The following is a 22,210-nucleotide window of genomic DNA, read 5'->3' as shown; positions in this document are numbered from 1 at the left end:
CAACTATGCCTGCAACCCGAGCAAATATTTAACAGCAAATTATAATTTCTAGAAAACCTGATCGTAAATCTTTTGCTCTTTTAAAGGACCACAAATAAAAAAGTTTTTATATTAATTTTTAATGGAAAAATATGACCCGGTATTGAATAATGCATTATTTTTAGCGACATCTGTTTTTTTTTTTTTGTATAGATGAGCTATGCAGGTGTTATAAGATAGACGAGTTGAAGAGTTACAATAATAATATATTCTAATAACTCACCGAAAATGAATGACCATTTTTAAAATAAAAGTTTTAAAACTTTAAAACACTATTTGATTTGACTGATTGTGCATACCAAACTAAACGAAACCAATTTATAATGAATTCAACATTTATAAGATCACACAACATAATATGAACTAGGAGTATAACTCGATAAAATATTCATAGCTCATATTTCATATTTCATCCATATATACGCTGTAAAATATGAGGTTCTCGATTGAAAACCCCAGCGGGTGAATAATTTACTAATACACTCTCTGTCGATTCGTAACTTAAACGCAAATTTACAAAATGCGAGTTGAAAATAATAATATTCAAGAAAAGATATTAATTTAGATCTTGCTCGTATTACCTATTCGTAACACAACTAGACCAACAAACTGGTTTTGATTTATTTCGAATGACTTTTATTTATCGCAAGCAAACGTGTAATTTAGAAATATCGTCATAATTATTGTTAGTACTTTATTACTATTAGATTTATAATTCTAATATATTGGTAGTTGATTAACCTGTCCATAAAGCGTTTATTTATGTCTAAAGTGTAAAATACAATAACTATAAACTATGCCAATATGAAAAGATTTTTTTTTTGTTACCGCCCACATACAATCGTTGTTTGAAAATGATCAAACAGACGTTATACATGTGTCCTGACATGAACAACTAAATAAGAGTTTTTCTGCACGTATTGCGTCGTTGATGATCTATTAATAAATGCAATTTAAATTAGTACAGTACGGATAAAATTCATTTTAGACTGATAGAAACATAATTATTAACGTAGGCAAGCCTCGGGAGAAAATATCATTCTCGGTCTTCCAACATTGAGAGAAATGTAATATATATTATCATATGGGTATGATATGCGATAACCTTTAGATGTACGTGCGTCATTACTCGTCATTGGTCGCTTCTCGTCGACCGTCCTTCCGTAGGGTGTATATACAGTGGTGGTCGTCGCATAATATTGTCGCCGGTTGCCGGTTGGGGCTGGGTGTGCTGTGCGTGCACATATAGGGCGCAAAGCGATCACCCCTTCAGCGCACGTAATCCTACGCTGCGGCGGTAGCGCACACGGAAAGGACTCGTGTCGGAGGAATTCATTTCCTTTGCAGGGTCCTCTCGCACGCATACGCACATATAACACACACGCATTCACCAACACAGTCGTCCTACATTCGTACCCATTTCTGCCACTAAATATGTATAATGTATATATATTAGTGCATTATATATACACGGAGAATATGTTATTCTCATACAAATACACACACACACACACACTAAACCTTTTAAATCAATAAAACGAAAGAGACCTCTCTGCCCCTTAGGGTTGAATATATATCATATATATATATATATACTATACGACGGACGACCGGGGCGGACATGTATACTGTATACATACATATGTGTGTGTGTGTGTTTATGTAATGGAGGAGATGTGGAAAAACGGAGACGGGTGACCCGAAACCGAAGCAAAAGTTCAACCGCGCTCAAATGTCACGCGCGCGTTTCGTCCACCCGCCACTCAATGCAGCCGACGCGGCCACTGCGATAAAAAGGTTATGGCGGCGCGCGCAAAAGTTCTCACGCCGGAAATTATTTTTAACCGGCGGCGGCGTTGCAGGATCTCCACCGTCGGGAAAAACATCCCTCGGGATAAACGGATAGTGTACGTGAACCTACTGCACGTTAGCGGGGAGGGAGAACCTTAACGAGATGAAAAACTAGCGTTGTGTGTTCGTTATATACGTATAAATCGGCTGAGAAATAAACGACCCTAATCCGGATAAACTACAGTGCTGTACAGATAGGTACACGATCGTTATTATTGCCGATCCAACGCCACTATAATATAATATACACGAAATTACACAAAAATGAAATCTCCTTTAGATATAATATAAATATTATAATACTACAATTTACACTTTAAATACACCATGGCGGTGTGTATAAATTGTGAAAGAATGAGGATCTTGGACATGAAATTAATGAAATTATAGGTTTGTGTGTTGTATGCCGGAAGGTATTATTACTTAATATACAAGTTATAAATTATAAGATATAAGTAATAAGTATATAGGTGCATAATGCATAATAGTATAAATTAAATTTTTAGTTTTATTTATATACGTAATATTCAATGTTTCAAATCAACGGTTGAAAACTATAAATTAATATAAAAAATTTAAAACTTATAAATGCATTGTACAATAATTTAAAATAAATAAATCACCAATCGACACATCTTTTAGAAGTTATCTATGAAGGGTAGGTATAAATTTTGTTTGGTCCACAATGAAAATAATTCTAATATAAGTATAAATACATCCGTTTATATTGAATTGTAAATAATTATAAATTAAATGTCAAATATTATTTAATGAGTTGGTACAGTGACCAACTGTGACAAATGAGTTTAGTGATGGAGTCTTTTTGTTTTGTTTTAAGCTAACGCTTTTTATGTTGTTGTTTTTTTAAGTTACCTATATTTTGTATGGATAATTGTCAAACTACACGGATGGCAGCCCATAAAAACTGGTGTTCGTAACCTTCAACGTTGTGTTCTCGCTCAATAACGTTATAATTATTCAATTGTGCTCAGTCGCGTCCGCGCTTCAATTTAAAACACGTTCAATTTCCCAAATTATTATTTATATTTTGTTTGTTGTGGCGCATCAGACAGTCAGAAGAATAATTTTTTGACGTGATACTATATAGGTACATAAATTTATGTACGACAGCTAATATTTACTGTTCATACTTCAGACACAAACGCGGTTCCCCTTTTATTTTATTTTTCAGACAACATGTGTTCTTAAGAGACAAGTATTCGAGGGCTCGCAGTGACGTTGCGTGTCAGACGTGGGGGACGAACGCGCTACGTAATTCATTAACGCTATCGTCTCGTTGGCATTCATCCGTAATATTCATAGTTAGTAAGAATAAAAAATACTTTAAAAAAGTCACATCTACTCCTCCTTTTTCCCTCTCTCGAGATCGCTACTACGTACAGCCGTCGCCACTATTTGTATACATATAATATGTACCGTCACACTGAAAAATATTTCGAGTTGACAAAATAATTCTGTCGTCCGCGATGCACACATCGCGACGTATGACATACATATAATATAAATTTATACATAATATACTGCATGCACTAATAAATATTCTTTTGGGTTAATTTTTTATTTGTAACGTATATTTTATCAAGTTGCAACGGCAATATGTTTTTCGTAGTAATGCATTGATTTATCGCCTGTTATTTAAAATAATGCCACGATTAATAGCACACACTCACGCGATTACGCTAAGCTCATTAAACGATTTATCCTCCCAACACTGTATATTAAGTTTTAAACCGATTAGACAAACGTAAGTTGTAAATTTTCTAATTTAGTGTTCTAGACAAACTTTAAAATAATACACTATTTAAATAGTAGTATACCAAATAATTAATAATATATTAGTTCTTTATATACCTATAGTAGTTAACAAGTTACAGCGTTCAATAAATGACTTACTTATTACAATACTTCCAACAGATGACCTCGTTTCACACAACACAACAACACTTGTACAGAGAGTAAAATATAATATCATCAACATAAGTTTATTAGAACACGTTTGCGAGGAGCCGGCTAAAAATATAATTACAACACTTTGTCGGACGATGGGTGTAGTATGCTTAAGCGAGGATTATACGGAACTGAAACGAAAGCGGAAAACGGTTGTGTTGCAACGGCAGGGTGACGCGTTTGCAGTATTTGCAGTAAACATGCTGTGAAATCACTTTCCAAAATCTATAATATGTGTTATCCTTATCTTCAACAGTATAATAAGTACCGTTATATTATATAATACCAATAGTACACCACAAAAAAAGGTCCATCTATATTATTATTATTGTACTGTTGTGCGTACCTATATTATATATATGGTGACCGGAATTTTGTCATCGGTTGATGTGGGTCTGCGTGCCCTGCTTTACGAAAATAAAAGCCGTGGTCACGTATAGAGGATACGCTCCTTTCAAATTACAGTTGTATACATATACATGACGCAAGACTGAAAGGACACGTTCGTATTTTATCAAACACTTTGTCCGTAAATTATATACGTGTGTGAGTATATTCTAGGGATTTACTTTTATTATATAAGTTATCTGTTGCAGGTCGCTAAGTCGCTTATTATTGTATTGTATTTGGATGAGTACGGATAATCGAATTATATTATGTAATATTATTATAAAATGGACAATAAAATTATTGTCGGACATAGCGTTATAATCTCTTTTTCTTTATATTAGAACTGTTCAAGATTTTTGATATCTGAGAATAAAATAATATACACAAAGTGTCTATTATCGTGGCTAACAATGCGCACATTGATTATATATATATATATATTATGAAGATTGAATACACAAAAATGTATACCTAACTGTACATATCTAAGGGGTGCAGGTATAAAAATCCCTACTTGCAACACACTCGGTGATTTTTTTTTCGTTCTATGTGAGCATTTTTATTTTATTTTAAATAGTTTTCAAAATAAATGCTAAGTTTCACTGTATTTTTAGATTTATATATACTCGGCACGGTCCACAACTACCACGACGGGCGACGGTGACGACGGCGATGACGACGGCAACGCATGGGCGAAAAAAATTTATGCGACTCTCAGGACTCGTAGTAGCGTCAACGTAAAACAGTCATCCACTTCGTTATTATTTGAAAAGTCAACACATAAATCAATTACCATTAATTCATTATAATATATTTATAAATACATACTATGTATTTATTAGTATTTTTGTATTTTAAGTATATATTAATTTTACACTTATTTTAGTTTTCTGCATTGCCTGTCTCGTACATGTCACATTTATCTATATGTATATATATACTATAAATATATTATATAATATGTATATTCACATTAGAACAGTGATTAAGTATATTATCATATTATTTTCGCCTACGCAAAAGTATCAGAATAACCGAATAAAAAACGGCCATTCGTTTATTTTTAACAGGATTCCAAAAATGATTTTTGACGTACCGGAAACATGACGCATACCCTGTGAAGAGGTCTCGGCGGCGATGGACGAAACGAGAGTGAGCGAACGACAGTCCCCCTGGGGAATCGGCGTTTGAACTGCCAATTGATTGGGTCTGACGTCCGGCAGAGGGTTAGAAAAACATGGTTGAACGAATGGAGTGTATATTGTGTAATATATATAAAAATCTACGAGGAGAAACAAGAGAAATTTTCGGGGACGATCTATATCCGTGCACACGTGTTATTTGGGGATAATCCCGGTGGATTATGTGTATATATGTATTATATAAATATGTGTGTGTGTGTATTATATATATGTACCTATGTATGAAAAATAAAATGATGAAAATATTGTCGGGTAAAAGAACTTAATTTTTTTGTTTCCGTAGACGATAACAATTGCTGTAGAGCGATTTATGGGTACGTTTGCAGTTAAGTGTCGGATGTTTTAGCTAAAATAATAATGCCGTTTCGTGCGTGCAATAGACGTTTATTTTTTTTATTCTTAGCGAAATGGACATAACTAAACGCGGTAAAAGGGTAAAAACTAATGAAATTAATTACACTCTCCAGCTGTGGGTAAAAAATATACTACTGGAAAAACCGGTAGAATACCGTTGGGTATATAGTATATATATATACATATATACATAGAACGTTTTCGTAGAATTTTTAAAGCCTTCGATGTAACTGGGAGGATTGAAGGAAAACTCTGAAGAGACGGTTAACGGGTCGACGGTTTTGTCGGCTCGACATTACAAACGGTACAGCGAGGTGATGTGAGTGGGTATGGGAGAGGTGGCGCGTACGGAAATCTGACACAAAGATAATACGGGCGCGAATGATAAACGGTTTGCGCAATACAATGTCAACCTAATGGATGATCGATGATCCGGTCTCAGGGTTTCGGGTTCCTTGAGCACGGTGGTGGTGAGACGGCGGTGCAATGAAGAGTCCTGCGTTATAGATGAGGGTGGTAGAAGATGAGGTGGTAAGGATGGAGGGAGACGGTCGAACAGTGTGAGTGTAGAGCGGAAGTGACTGACGGAGAGGGGAAGCGAAGTCTCTCCCTTATATATATAGTTATATCGTACCCCCACTTCACCGCCGGTTTTCTCCGCGGTCACCGAGCGCGTGTTCGAGCAAGTGGAAAACGAACACAACGAAGATGAAAACTCAAACATGGCCGACCACCGCTTTGGTATGGACCAGATGAAAATCCAATTAAGCTCCGAAGGCTACCCTGCGACGCGACGCTATTTCCCCCTTCGCGGAGCATGTATTTTTTTTATTTGATAAAAAAAAAGATTTTTTTCTTTCTCCTACACAATACGAATAGGTTAAAATATGAATATTGGAAGCAACACTGTTATCGAAATGCTTTGGAAAAAAATACTGACCAAGTTATTATTGATAATGTAGGTTAACATTTATAATATTATAGTTTTAAAATGAATTCAGTGTTATCGGCGATATTTTAATTTAATTTAATAGGTAGTAAATTAAACTTTTAAAGTAATATATATTGCACACGAAGTCAAAAGATTAAAAATTAAATTAAATTATATTTTCGCATTAATCCGGTTGTATGAATCAGTATAGTTCGAGATTAATCTGGTGGGATCACGAGAATTGCATTAGATACATAATACCTATAATTCTATGTTGGTGTACATTCATATGTAAAAAGGTGTTGCATTAAGATTGAGAGAGAGAAACAAATACACTATAGACACGAAATATATTATCGTCATTAAAATAATTGTAACGAGCATTGGACCAAAGCACAAATGTTGAGGAGCTTAACGGCTGTGGTTTGATAAGACTATCGGTTGCGTAGAAAACGCAGGGGAGAGTCTCGAAGCCGTTACCGTTGATATTGCTTTATCTATTTCATCGCATGACACCTAATACTTTTTAGGAGTATTATTTATTCTACAATATGATTATATTGTATTATCAGTAGGTACCTATACTTATAAGATATACTACATAGTTCCGTAATTGTATTATTGTTTTAATATATTATTATAATTCCGCTCCATCATTTAAAAATTTAAAAATATATACGACTTTCGAAGAAACTAGAGCGCACTTTGCACATGAGTTCAAATGTACTAATACCAATATGTGTATACTGCTGCAATATTATGTAAAATGTATACTATTATAACCTATACCTTGTCTGCCAACTATTCAATGATATAATGTATAATATTATTATGATATAACCAGAAAAAACGCGATAAACCACATTGTTCATTTGCCATGAACCTTTCGATCACACGTGAAATGTTTCTATTCAATTATAACACACATAATATTATAGGTAGGCACTACGTGTTTACGTATCTAAAGCATATTATATAGATCATTTACAGATCATCATACCCACGCATTTAAACGTATATACCTATTTAATATAGTTATTGCTATATTATGTGCATTTTTTATCCTCACGAGTTAGCATGCTTACGCCTTTAATCTTTATAAATTAAATCTTAAATAATATCAATAACATAGTTTTTTTTATTACATCAATATATATCAGAATCTTATATAAACAGTTTATATTATTTGTATAAACAACGATTAAAGTGTGGTAGCTATCTATAGACTATAATGTATAAGTACCTGCATATAATAGTATTATACATACAAAAAGTATCAATGCTAATGATTACATTTTATTAAGTGTGTATATTATAATACTCGTAAAATCTTTTTTTGTCCTTAATTTGAATACACACTTTTCAGCCTTGACGTCATAAATAATAAAGTATCCATACAACTATAATTATTTTTATTTTTACTATACATAAGTACCAAGAGTTTATTTTAGGTTCTACACTAATTAAATATCTCATCAAAACATTCAGGAAGTTTATGTATGAAATTAAATAATCATAGATAATGATTTACTGGTTTTTATGAATTAATTAGATGTACTCGTAAATAATACCTACATAAAAACATAAGTCTTTTTAAATATTTAATTGTTTACAATTGTATTAAAATATTTTAATTCGTTCGTATCTATTAAAACCACATATGATGTTTTAGTTAACAATTAACATTAATAATTGTGTGCATAATATAATACATTATTTAGGTATATATTAGGTATGTACTATATACCATCTAAACTTATAAAACAAAAGAAAATAATTCTTATACCGATATAACAAAAGCGCGAATTTTTAATTACTCTCAAGTATTCAATTGAGATGAAATTATTCATTTTTCATGTCCCAAAATATATAGTTCATATTATAATTAATAAACATGTGTATAATTAATATGAATAATTTTTATATTTTACATATTATAGGGTATAATTTATGTGGTATCCGGTTTAAATGCTATCTACAACTAAATTAAAGTAAACATAAAACAGTTTTATATTTTAAATAATTAGGCAGTATCTACAAATAGTACTTAGGAAAATTATTTTTTCAAATATTAACGTAGGCATTTTTAAACAAATAATATTTTTTGAAATTGTATACAAATTAAATAATATAATAATATTATCATATGATATAATTTAAATACTTGCATGGCCATTATGCCCCCCATAAAAGTCACCCCTGATTTCATCAATAATATTTTTCAACTCAGCAATAATTTATATAATTATAAAGAATTATAAAATTGTATACAGATTTGTGATATGAATATTATAATTATATAAACCAGCAGAAAATTTGGATAAGGATGCAGCGTACTGCAAAATATAATATTCTAAAATCGTATGTGCTATAATATGCAATATATGCACCATCATAAATGGAATGAAACCAATTAATGTCTTATAACCTATAGTTTAAACAATAATATTGTCAGTCAATCGCGCGGTCTACTAAAAATTGCTATTGCACTATAGTTGTATTTCGATTCACTTTATAGATTTTAATAATTATCACAACTATGATAATAACGACGATATCACTAAACGACACAAGAAATGTTGACGAGATGTTAATAATAATAATACATAATATTGTGGGTCCGATTATATATTATTATACGTTCAATATGTTATAAGCTACGCATCTCATTAGTAACATATAATACTGCTATAAAATAACGTCATACAAGTCGTAAACATTTTAGTGTCGATCGATATGGCAATAAACGGCCAACCGCCTTTCTTTCTTTATTTTTTATTTTTTTTATTTAGCCTTAAATAACTGTTTACAGCCATGATGAATAGCACTACTCATTTCACAATAAAGCATAGGAATTTTTCTGTTTTTCGATTTAACCCATAGGTATCGCGATGAGCGAACTAACAAACATTTATTTGCACACACACTCCACATTTATATATTATACTATGTACAATTATAGTAGTCATTTTTTTGTCTTTAAATCTATAAATAACAATCTTTATAGGAAATCTTGATCACTTATAAAGAAAACAATATTGTTTTATAATATATTAAATTATTGTCACGCTATACATTTGTTTTACGGTGCCTCTTTAATATATGACTGTAAAATAGTTTTCTTATTTCAATTAAGAATTATTTATTTTCTCTCGAAACGATTAACAACTATTGACGAAATAAGAAATAATAATACGACGTTGGAACGTATAGGTATATCATATTAAATGATATCAGGTGTGAATCGTTGATGTGCGTAGGCAGGTCTTATAGGTAGGTACCTATAAATATAATTTACGCACGAGAAAGTCTTATTCGAGAAATACTTCTGAAATATACTACACTGCCGCGGCCGTAGCCAATACTTTACACGCACAATTATATTGTTTAATGGTTTTTCACAATGATATATATATCATAATATAATATCATAATATTCATAATATTATGATATCATAATATTGTAAAAAATGCAACACGTATCCAACCCATGTGAGAACGAGTTGATTTCCATCAATTAATAAGAAAATACTTGATTCCTCAATAAACCTCGCAACTATTTATAATCAATTGCAGTAAAACTAGTTTCATTTACATTTCATCAAAATATTCTATTGAAAATTGTAATATTACCTGTGTAATATTATGTAGTACCTATATGATATTTAGTAATGCGTATTGCATTGTAATTTTCAATTGACATGAGTACAAAGAAACGAAAACTGCAGTACGTGAATACCATAAAGCACTCGTGCAACTCTTATAATTTTTGGACGTATACGTATAGTAGGAAGATACGTCACCTCGTTTACATGGACGTGCTTGGACTGGGGAATAAGTACTTCTGAAACGATAATGACGGATTCGCGAGCCGCGTGTGCAGCACTGCAAGATGAATACTCGAAAACGAGGAAAACCCGTCGTAACAACGATCGATTTAATTTTTAAACATCGAATAAGGCGACTAAAAACTAGTTTTGTATTAACGTATTTGATATGACGTGACAAATATTGATCCAAAAAAATCTGAATTTATTAAAATCATTTTTCTTACGACAAAATATCGGTGTATACATTTAAAATTTATTTACATTTACCTGTTCACGTCCTACTTCTAACGGTATAAACGTGGTGGCCACCCGCCGCCTACTAACCTCCTCCAGCTCGGTTGACATGGTGGTATGAGTATACCGCGCTGCAGCAGTCGTTTGCGAAAATAATAATATTCTGCTTGCATCCAAGGCGGACTCGTGGTCGTGGCATCGGTCGCGGACAGTATTATAGTATAGGTAGGTGCTGGCAAATACTGCATCAGAGCCAGAGCATGCAACTCGTTGTAAAATGGGACCGAAAATCGTGACCAGCGCGCGTCCGTTCTGTGGCGATGATCAAAATACTAATTCTTCAATTCGCGATTTTTACGGTCGCGCACGTTATTATTACTTAGGTATGTTTATAAAACGTATATAGTACACGCTAACAAAAAAAAAAAAACTAAAAAAAAAAAAACAGTGCCTGGTCAGTTTACTATATAACTTCTACATAAAAGCAGGGCAGGTGACCACCCAGGGCGGACGCCCGACGGCGAATTTTTATTTGTTGTTAATACGCAACCAATTTTTTTTTCATCTACCTATTTTTTTTTTTTAACAGTCATAAAAAAAATGAATAGGTCGATTATTGTCGTTTTATTATTTTGAAATCTTATTATCGCGATACCTGCTATAGGAATCGAGGCAAAATATGTACCTACACGCTTATTATATTTTATAACACTTATAGCTACCGGTGTTTTGAAGTGCGAGTTTTTTATATACGCGTGACGATAGAAATAACGATTGGGTTATTGCTACAGGATATTATGATTCTTTTAACGCTCACTTATTGTTTTAAAAACTATTAACATATACCTACCTACATTTAAATTCATTCGTAATTCAAACAAAAATTAAAATTATCATGATATGAAGTATTATAATGAAAAAACATTCTAAAAAATTGTTAAGTTTTCGAAATATTCAGTAACATATTATATAAAAATAATCACCCTGTGTAGTATGTATTATATCTTATTATCGTATGACTGAAGTTTTAAAGTAATACAAATGTATTTTGGTTAACACCGTTATATGAATTGAAGGGTTAGGTTATTTTATAGAATAAAGCTATAAGTAACCAACAGACTATAAAAATAAGTAATTTTTAAGATAATACATTTTGATGTCAAATTAATAGATCATATAATATATTAATATATTTTTCAATGAATAATTCAATTGTTCAAATGAGAGCATTTGCTTTATTAGGTATATTGTATATCTCGAAATATAATAAATAAAACGCACGCAAGATTTCAATAATTTTAAAGAATCCACGTGAACGACGACGCACAGGTTATGTACTGCGATGAGCTAGATAAGGTTTCTGGTTAAAAAAAATAGTGTGTGCTATCATTTGGTGGTAGGAATTCAATTAATCGATAATTAAATATACTTGTGTATGTATATTTATATATATATTATATGTTAGCGATTGTTCACATTACCTAATACCTGCATCAGATTCTTATCGAAAACTTATTCAATTATAAACGAAACCGGTTAAAAACTCAGTCAACAAATAAAAAAATATTTTCACTCGAAAAAAAACTTTTTTTTTGCACGTACGATCGATAAGAACTTGACATTTTGACCCAAAACAGCAAGGGCTCAAGTCATATAGTGGAAAGAAAAATAGAAATTTAAAACGAGAAAACGGGAAAATTGGCGCCGTAAATTATAATATGAATATTTACACGTCGTGCGCGCGCGGATCATAAACTCATAACTATTAAAATACCGGTACCAAAAGTGAACGTTTAATCTCGTAAACACTGTGGACCTTAACTAAAAACTACTATGCAATATTCTCTCTGTATTGTCCAGCATAAAAAAAAAGCGAGCCGTAAACACACGGGCGCTATCTACCGCAATAGCGGTCGACCCGTCGTCCGACGAATCGGCGGCAGCGCGACATCTAACGGTGTTATCGACGACAACGACAACGACACGGGCGGCTGCGGGCCAGTATAATAATGTAAATTACACCCATTAAACTGCTGTTTTCCTTTCTTAATGGCCCGTTTTTATTACCCGGTCCGGACAACAACTTGTATACGTGCGCTCGCGTTTGTGTGTGTGTGTTTATGGTCTCTCGCTCATTCACAAATATAGTCGTATTAGTATATTAATATAATATAGTGTAGGTAGTAGTAATAGTAGTAGTAGTAGTAGTAGCAGTAATGCCGTTAACGTCCATAACCTGGCACAATGGTTTTCTCCTTAGGCCGGGTCCACCGTCACCGACCGCTTTGCAAACAGTCGTAAAAATAATAATAACAATAAATAAATAAAATACGGTTTTCGACCTTGTTGCGATCGTGCGAGTGTTGCGCTTTATTATATTACTGAAATAGCGAAGCTTTAAATCTGTACGAAAGCACGTGGTTGGTGTTATATTGTTGTTTTACACACTATGGCACAATCGCAAGACGAATGAAAACGTGAGGACTGCGACCTTTATGTTTCGTCTTTATCATATAATATTGTGTACAACGAGTCTACAAATTAATATTCGGTATCAACGTTCGCACCCATACAGGTCCGAGGACGTTCGCATAATAAGAATAAATCACGATACCAAAACGTCTTCTCCGATTAAGTCACAACTGTATGTTGTCATTCAATGTTATTCTATCCCAACGATAATAGTGTAGGAATCATACAGGCATACAGCCTTGACATTGAACTATTAATTTGATATTTATTTATTTAAAGTACCAGAAGTATCTGATAGTGATGGTTTAAATATTAAGTAGTATTTCGATTGATATTATTTTGTTACCAAAAACATCCCGTTTGATGAGAATTATTGCCATGTTTATGTTATTATAATCTATATTTTATAATAAATGACTGATGTACCTATTAAAATTTATAATATTTAAATGAATAATGTTTTAACGATAACAATTATTATTATAAAACGAATAACAATCCAATTTTTTTTTACTTTAGTAAATTGACTTATTATTAATATTATGTGTTTTCTAATCGTATATCCATTTCTGTCTCTATCTGTCGGATATACCACGAACCATTAAGGGCTACTAAACTACCGCACACAAAATATAATCTCAACAAGTCGTTTCGATTTTTATTAACATTTTTGCAGAGAGTGCTACTAGGCTATATACGATACCGAACCTTGAGCTCGAGACAGACAACACTTCGAGAGCGGATACGTAAATCAAGCTAGGACTCACCGAAAAACGCACAGAAATTTTAAGATAACGCCTCACTGCCACAATCGTAGTAGATTGAAATCGCATGAATACTTTTCTCGTCCGACACTTCATTTCCGGTACCTAAACAACAGCAACAGCAACTACGACAGCGGTGTGGTGGATAGGCCACGAGCCACACCTACGCATTTCCGGTATTTTCTATATTATAATATCTCTCCACCACGATTGTTCGGCCGGTTTAATAATTATTATCGTCGGCCACGGTCGGCCGGCCAGATTAGAGTAGCCAAATTACAGGTTAGTGGTGTGTGTCTGCAGCGGCCAGTGAGTGTTCATATAAGCGAGCGACGGTGATAAGTGCAGGTGCGGTAGTAAGAGGAGGGAGTTGCAGGAGGAGAGGTCGAGTGTCAAAAAAGGGGTGGTACGGCGATAGGGTATTTGATGGAGGGGGTCGTCGTCGAGGCGTTTACCCGGCAGATGGTATCAGCGGCGGCGGCAGAACGACATTTCGTCGGGTGTGGTTGAGCGCATACCACCCATGTTGAACCCGTGCCGGTTGTATTGCTGTTCTAGCACGGGACCCGGAGGATATAATGATAATAGTAATAATAATAATAATATTATTATTAATATATTACATGTTATATTGTATATGTGTAATATGTACAATGTAGATGTATAGGCAAATCGTTACAGTGTTACACCCATATCAACGTCTTTAAGTCTTTTGTTTATCGTCATCGTTTTGTTTCGTTTTCACTTATCTCTCTCTTCTAGGTCCATTCTGTGGTCTAGATTATATACCTAATAATAATAATATAATAAATATAATAATTATTAATAAGCAAATTCGTTAAACGGTATAATTATGCTTATAATAACTATCTAATGTCAACGACAAACTGCATGTAGACCCCCCGCGCGTAGAGTGAATAGAGGGGAAACAAATAAACACGTTATAATACAGTAAGAGAATTTGCCGGTCGAATAGTATATAATAATACGTATATCGAACACTCGTATAATATCGTATTTAGGTGGATCTGTGTAGAGGAACAAATCTTACAGATGTCAAGAATCTCGAACCGGGAGTAGAAAATAATTTATGATAGGAAAAAACATCAACGAAACCGAGAATATTTACATCTGCGCATGTGTAAATAAGTAGATACTAGATAGATATTAGTTACAGCTGAAATATTCAATGGACGTCTGTATACAAAAACAAAAAATAATTGAAAACAAGAATAATCAATTTTAAAATATTCAAATTTCATAATACCATATTATAATACGATCATTGAAAAATATACCGACGTATTAATTACATACACATCTAATAGTATAAATTCATATATATTATTTCAACATTATATTTTAACTCACACACAGTGACTCATATTTGTACAATGCAATAATTAATTAAACGCAATGTTCTACACGATTTATTATGTACCTACTTGAATAGCCGTTGTAGATATAATTATCATTTATCATTATTTTAGTCTATCAGATTGGTATTTCTACGATAATAATTAGGATAATTTGTAATTTGAACAATGATTGAATTAATTTGTACGTTAAATATAGATTCTAATAACTTGAATCGGAAATAAGCAATAAACGATACAAAAAAAAAACACGAAAAAGTTAAAAACGTTTGATATAATGGTTATTATTATTCCACCCACTTTCTCTTAGTCGGTCAAAATGCTATAAAACCAAACGTTAATTTTTATATAGCTATTGTGGTAGCAAATAATATTTAACAACAATATATTATAATGCCTATTATAATTACATGCATTTTTAAACTTTTGATTGCGTTGAGTATAGCATTATACATCCATATAAATGCTAATGCTTTTCTTTTCGCAAATTAAAATAATGAAATATGTTTTTTTGGACAGGTCACGAGGTTTTAGATTAAGCCAACTTTTATATTCCACCACAATTGTATAAAAAAAAATATAGACGTCAGCAGGATAACATTTATGTACCTGTAATCTGTACGGTATATAAAGTATTACAACGCATTCATAGCTAATACCAATGATTGTGCCACGACGGCTGTTGTATGCGCATTGTGCGCCCGATGAATCTTTATTAGTAATTTAGTAATAGTGCAGAACAAAATGGGAAAACGCGATTGCTCGTGGCACGGGGCGACAGGCAGTCGGCGAGCGGGCAATTGGTCGGTAACGGCGGGGGGAGGTGCCGTCGTGCCGCAAAGGCGATATTTACGACCGGCAGGCACGCAAATTTGATTCTAAACACGGATAAAAAAACGACCGGTGCCTGACGTTGGACGTCGGGGGCAAATTGTGTTTCAGGACAAGAGGGGAAACGGAAAACGAACGGGAAATATATATATATATATAGAAATAAAAATAATAATAATTACTGGGTCTGAAAGCCTCGCGTTGATTCTGTACGCACGCATGTCGTCAGCGCTGCACGTCATGTGCGCCTATAGTATACCTTTACCTACGTACCAACCCAAACATTAGAAATAATATGTATATAATATTATTATGTATGTGTGCGTGTACTAATAATATATTATACAGGTACCTTACACAATGTGTACCGTACACAGTGTACGTAGGACCTACATCGTAGGTATATATTTTGTCGAAAGAAAACGATGAAAATACATAATGTACTCATAAAAACAAAACTGAAATTGAATATAAAATTAAAATAAAAAACGATAAAATGTGGTAACACAATAACAGTGCAAACATAATATTTTTCAACACTACAACAATAAAGGGTAATTTTTGTCAATGGATGGGGGTCTCTACCTGTGACCGTTTTGTTGGTAGATTGCCAATGTTATTTTAGCTGACATCATGTCTTGATCAAAGGCATATGCAGCGTTTGTAGTAAAGACATTTTTTTCCAAACCATCGATCAGTCACTGTAATATTTCACAGGAAATTAATGAATGAGCGTTCCAAAATTTCAGAAAATACCTAAATAAACTATTTTTTATAGAATCTCGTATAAGTAATAAAAATGTAATGTAGGACCAAATTGTTTGAGTTATTTTTTTACATTTTTTAAAATCCATACGGTTTTTATGATGCACTCTGTATTATATTGTCGTACACGCCGCTGTACGACGTTCAGTGAGGGGGAACGGACGGCGATAGTCGTTTTCGGGAACGTCGAGCCCCACTGCGAATACGCACAGATCAATATTAACTGTCATAAGCGCGCGGGGGCCGCGTGTATGCGCTGGCGATTGTATATAATATTATTATTGTCGTTTTGCCGGAAAGGCGGTCCCTCCTGTCCTCTCCTCCACGTTTTGCGAGCCTCCGCTACTGCCGACCTTTCCGGCGAGGGTCGCACGACAACCATGTTGTGCGCGCGCGTGTGTATATGTGCGTACATACCCGTGGGCAGGGGCGACGTCAAAATTGTTTTCGCGCGAGAAAGCTTATTGCGTTTTGAAAAACCGTTTTTTATTTTATTTTAAACGAACATAATTCGGTGCTATAAAATAACGATAAATATAAAACGTTTCCTTCCACGTGTTCAACCTGTATATCGTGCGGCATTTTAACGCGAGTATAATATTATTATAACATACGTAATACTAAACAAAAAAGGTATACAGTATAGTATACACAACGGTTCATATATTATGAGCATCAGTACACATAACCATATATTATTATTTATTACATATTATTATTATTATAGTGATGATCAATGAGTAATATTAATACATTTTTTTTTTGCTAGCCAAAAGGCATTAATAATCACACTCATACCAAAAACTCGGAAGCTTAAGTCCCAAACAGTCCATATTGTGCGTAGAATATAACACATATAATATATATAGTATACACCTATATATATTGGTACCTTAAACTTTAAAATTGAAATTTGTCTATACGCACCTTAAACAAATTCACGGCATAGATAGGTATAACTAAATTACAAGTGTAAATACAAATGTCTTTCTAGTTTTGGTGCAACCCTCCTCCATCGACGGGTAACGCGAAATGGGATTTTGGCGGCTTATCGAGGGTTTTCGGTTGAGCACACCGAACTGTGTATTGCAATTTATCTTCCGAAAGAGTCGCGATGATAAATTGTGTCGCGAGCAGTTACAAGTAAAATACGGCGTTTTCATCAGTGAAAATACACATAGCAACGGCGTGACTTTACAAAAGATAATACTTTTTTATACATATATATGATTATTTTAAATCGTGAATAAATACCGATGGCAATATATGTTTAATCCATATATAGCCTACAGCAGCCTTCGCGATTCGGAAACTATTTTCTTATTAAAATATCGACGTACCTACATCTATATGAACGAGCAGAAAAAACGTATAAAATACAGTAGGTACATCAAGTAAAATAAATCGAAAATTGCATGCACGAACAAGTTTTCCGGATGCATGTAAGTTAACATTTTTTAAATGTATAGTATTATAATAGAGTTGAGAATAACGAGAGTGCAGTTTTCTCTCCCCTTTAATAGACTTCTGAGGTAAGATACTACTATTCACACGCACAAGAGCTGTGTACCAACTACCTATTTATGTATACTACATACATCGTTAAAAGCGCTGAAAGAACGTACAAGAATAAATAAATAGGTAGCCGTTAGCAGCAGCGGCGGTGTATTAATTACGTACAAATCGGCAAAGGCTAAATCGGTTGCAAAGTGCGAAAACGAGGGTCAGTAGGTATACATATGAGACTTGCGTCGACTTAATGGAATTTGTTTCGGGGGGGTGAGAAAAAGTGAGATATTGTATACGCGTGGTCCTGTAGCATTCTATCAAGAAGGGCCGCGTGCACAACAACTATGTAGGTATATATGGTGAAGTGTAGTGTACACCGTACATGACGACGACTTAAGGGTCGACGGTAGAGGCATCGGTGTTTGTGTCGTTTTAAAAGCATTTCTCACCCCGTGTAAATGCGTAGCACGAGCAAAAAAGAGAAAAAGGGATGGAGAGAGGGCGATATACACAGAAACTCTTCGCTTTCACCACCAAACTTGAGAACGAATATATATATATATATATACGTACATCTCCCCCAGAGAAAGAGCTCCACCGACAACCGTATTTCCTACACATGTGTGTGTGGGTGGGTGTGGGTATGATGTGTATGCGTATCTGTGTGTGCGTGAGTATAGAGCATAAAATAGCTTCGCGCGCGCTTATATGTGTGAGTGTACACACACAGTAGTATGGCGGTATATACGGCGGTGTAGGGACACACAAAAGGTCGAACGGTCCACAAATCTTCGCCGCACGTCAAAAACCGTCATGGACCTTTCTCGCGCCCGTATCCGGTCCAATACACACGCACGTTCGCGAATCGGCCGCCCATATATAATAATATATATAGTGAACCACACACTCACATACACAGACATCGTGTCTTTGCGCACAAACGCACTCACACGAACAAATACTTAATATATATAATATTATGTGTTAGTGTGTATGTGCATGTGTGCAGGGAGCCATGAGAGGGAGGTTAAGTAAATTATCTGGTAATTTATCGAAATACCGTATACCGGAAATGATACATAGTTCGGGGCGCGCCAGAAATTTGAAGTTTTCCGCGAGCGCGACGCTGCCGCTAACGTTAACGTTACGCGTGTTCTTGCTTTATCGTTTGGGTGGACCATGATTTTTGCCAACACACAATAATATAATATATATATATATGCATGTATGAGTGTGTGAGTGTGTGTGCTCGAGTGAGTATGTGCCTGTGTATGTAATAAGGGTCGCAGCAAATATAATATATGGCCACCATGTATGAAATACTGCTACGTTTGCTCGCTGCTAATGGTCGAATGGTTCACTCGGAAAAACAATCGTTTTTCCTACAGTGTGTTTAATTGATATTGAAAAGTTTTTCGAGAATAAAAAAATTCGTCAAATCGATTCGTTCAGACTTTCGTATAAAACGCGACGAGTGAACGTGGAATATTATAATTCCACATTATCGAATCGATAATATAAAACAATGCGAAATTCCTTAACAGTGTATATATATTATAATAATATGCATACATTCGCACATTCAAGGATATATTTGAATTGTATACACTAGAATAATGGTGAAAGACTGTAAATGGATATAAACAGTTATATTTTTTTTAAATAAAATATTACAATCGTGAGTAATAATAGCATTGAACTATAATTTATAAATTTAATTTGCATAGTTTAGAACGACTTTAAGTTTCTTGAAAATCGTATTTTATATCAACTCTTGGCGAAATGGCGTGACTATTAGATGCTTATCTATTTTAAACTCTGCATGTATACGAGAAAAAAAATTTGTCTATTATAATATATTCTACCGTCTGTTGCACGGTCGCTTATATATGCTATTATCACGTATGTACAACATTGCAATACAATTACATTTTGTAGAAGACTAGTTTAATAGACGTAGGTATATTATAAAAGAAAGAAACGATAGATCGGCAACAATCGTTTATGGGGAGGGGATATTACCCTCTAGCGACCCGAGGTCGCGAACACTTGGAAGCACCTGGACCTCGCACACCAACACATGGTGGCGATCTAAAAGAAATGTGTTCTAATATTTGTAATATTTGTATGAGAGAAATTTTAGTGCAACCGGTTTTGTGCGGTGGGACAAGATACGTAAATGTAAGTAATTATTTCACCAAGTGACCGATTATATATTTTAGAGCCTACTGAGCCTAGGTATTATTATAATATTATTTCAAAAACTACTGTAATTTTCGTTGTTCAGTAATGTTAAATATATTGTTTGAACTTTGAAAAGAATATAATATATTATAATATGGTAATTAATAACGCAGTATACCTAAATATGGATAGGCATTTAGAGTATTCTATTCTAATAGTTAATAAGTCAAATTTAAAAATCAAAAAATATAAATATATATGGTTTCGTACATTATGTAGTGATCATTATAATATTAATATATTATTATTATCATTATTATATAACAATTTCACAATCTATGTTCTTATTGTAATCAAATATATTAAGGCATTGAAAAGACGTCATAAAATAAATTAAATATCCAAACGAAGAAAGAAAAAAAAATAATTTATAAAAATCAAATAAGTATGGAAGAGTAAAACGCTCTATCTTTAATATTGTACAGTTAAAAACTCAAAATAATGAACGAGTAGTTTTTAAAAGAAAAATGCAACCAAACAACACTGTAGACGCAGACATTCAATTAAAAAATAATTATTCGGTTAGAACAAATGAACAGTATATTTTTATATACGGGCGAGCATTGGCCATTGAATATACATAAACGGAAAACAAGACACAAGACAAGTATATATATTATAATATAAACGTGATACGACGAGGCGTCTAACGTCTAGACTGTGAATGTGTGTTCGTATATACCGAAAGCAACGGAGAATTTCATTTACAATTAGCGGTTTAATTAACAAGTAGCTTTTTGTTATAGTTTTGTTCGCGATACCGCAATATTATAATACGTAGCCACGGCGCTCTATACATGACACGTGCAGATCTACAACGGATGGACGATGACAATAATTTGTAAAGCTCGTACAAAACAATACGTATTAAAAAATGTTACAAAAAATAAATAAACTTACTTGAAGACACTATACAGTTGTCGAACACCAAAAACTACTTGCTATCATACGATCGAAGTAATAATACATAATAATAATAATAAATTAGAAAAAAACCGTCTGACGCACTGCTGTGGAATAGAAGTACACGTAATATCCAGGTAATAGTAATGTTAGTACGCGACGATGTTACATCAATAAGCCATGTTATTATAATGTTATATATAGATGCCGAGAAAGGTAGGTATTTTTTATTTTTAGGGTTCCGATACCTGTCAGGGGCGTGCCCTGCCCGACGGATCCCCTCGGCCCTGCCTCAGCCAAGAACACCCCTTCGTCGGGTGTATATTATGATATGATATACGTAGGTATACAACAATATAATGTACATAATATTATACAGGGTGCTGCTGCAGCGACAACGGCGGCACACACGAAAAAAAACATCTCAATTTGCAACGCTCAGTGATCGCAGTGTGTTCGGAAAACCAATGATGATGAGAGCTGCTCGTATATGTATTATAATATATAAATCATGCGACGGGTCTTTCACAATGCTGCACACATACAT

At 33.7% G+C, this 22,210-nt stretch overlaps 1 protein-coding gene across 11 annotated transcripts in view; it reads right to left on the bottom strand.

Annotated features, from left to right (window-relative positions):
- The window catches only part of LOC114129106 (homeotic protein antennapedia-like), a 183,471-nt gene that overhangs the window by 65,166 nt on the left and 96,095 nt on the right, over window positions 1-22,210 (bottom strand). The window contains exon 1 of one of the 11 annotated variants that reach the window (XM_050197171.1): window positions 10,833-11,637. The exons of the other annotated variants lie outside the window; for them this stretch is intronic. The gene's annotated coding sequence lies outside the window, so the exon portion shown is untranslated. Of the gene's footprint in view, window positions 1-10,832; window positions 11,638-22,210 lie in introns of those variants that run through there. 11 annotated transcript variants of the gene reach the window in all.

Source organism: Aphis gossypii, chromosome 1 (assembly GCF_020184175.1).
Source record: "Aphis gossypii isolate Hap1 chromosome 1, ASM2018417v2, whole genome shotgun sequence".
NCBI classification, from domain to species: Eukaryota; Metazoa; Arthropoda; class Insecta; order Hemiptera; family Aphididae; genus Aphis; species Aphis gossypii.
Note: the sequence above shows the minus strand (reverse complement) of the source record. Positions and strands in the feature narration are given on the sequence as shown.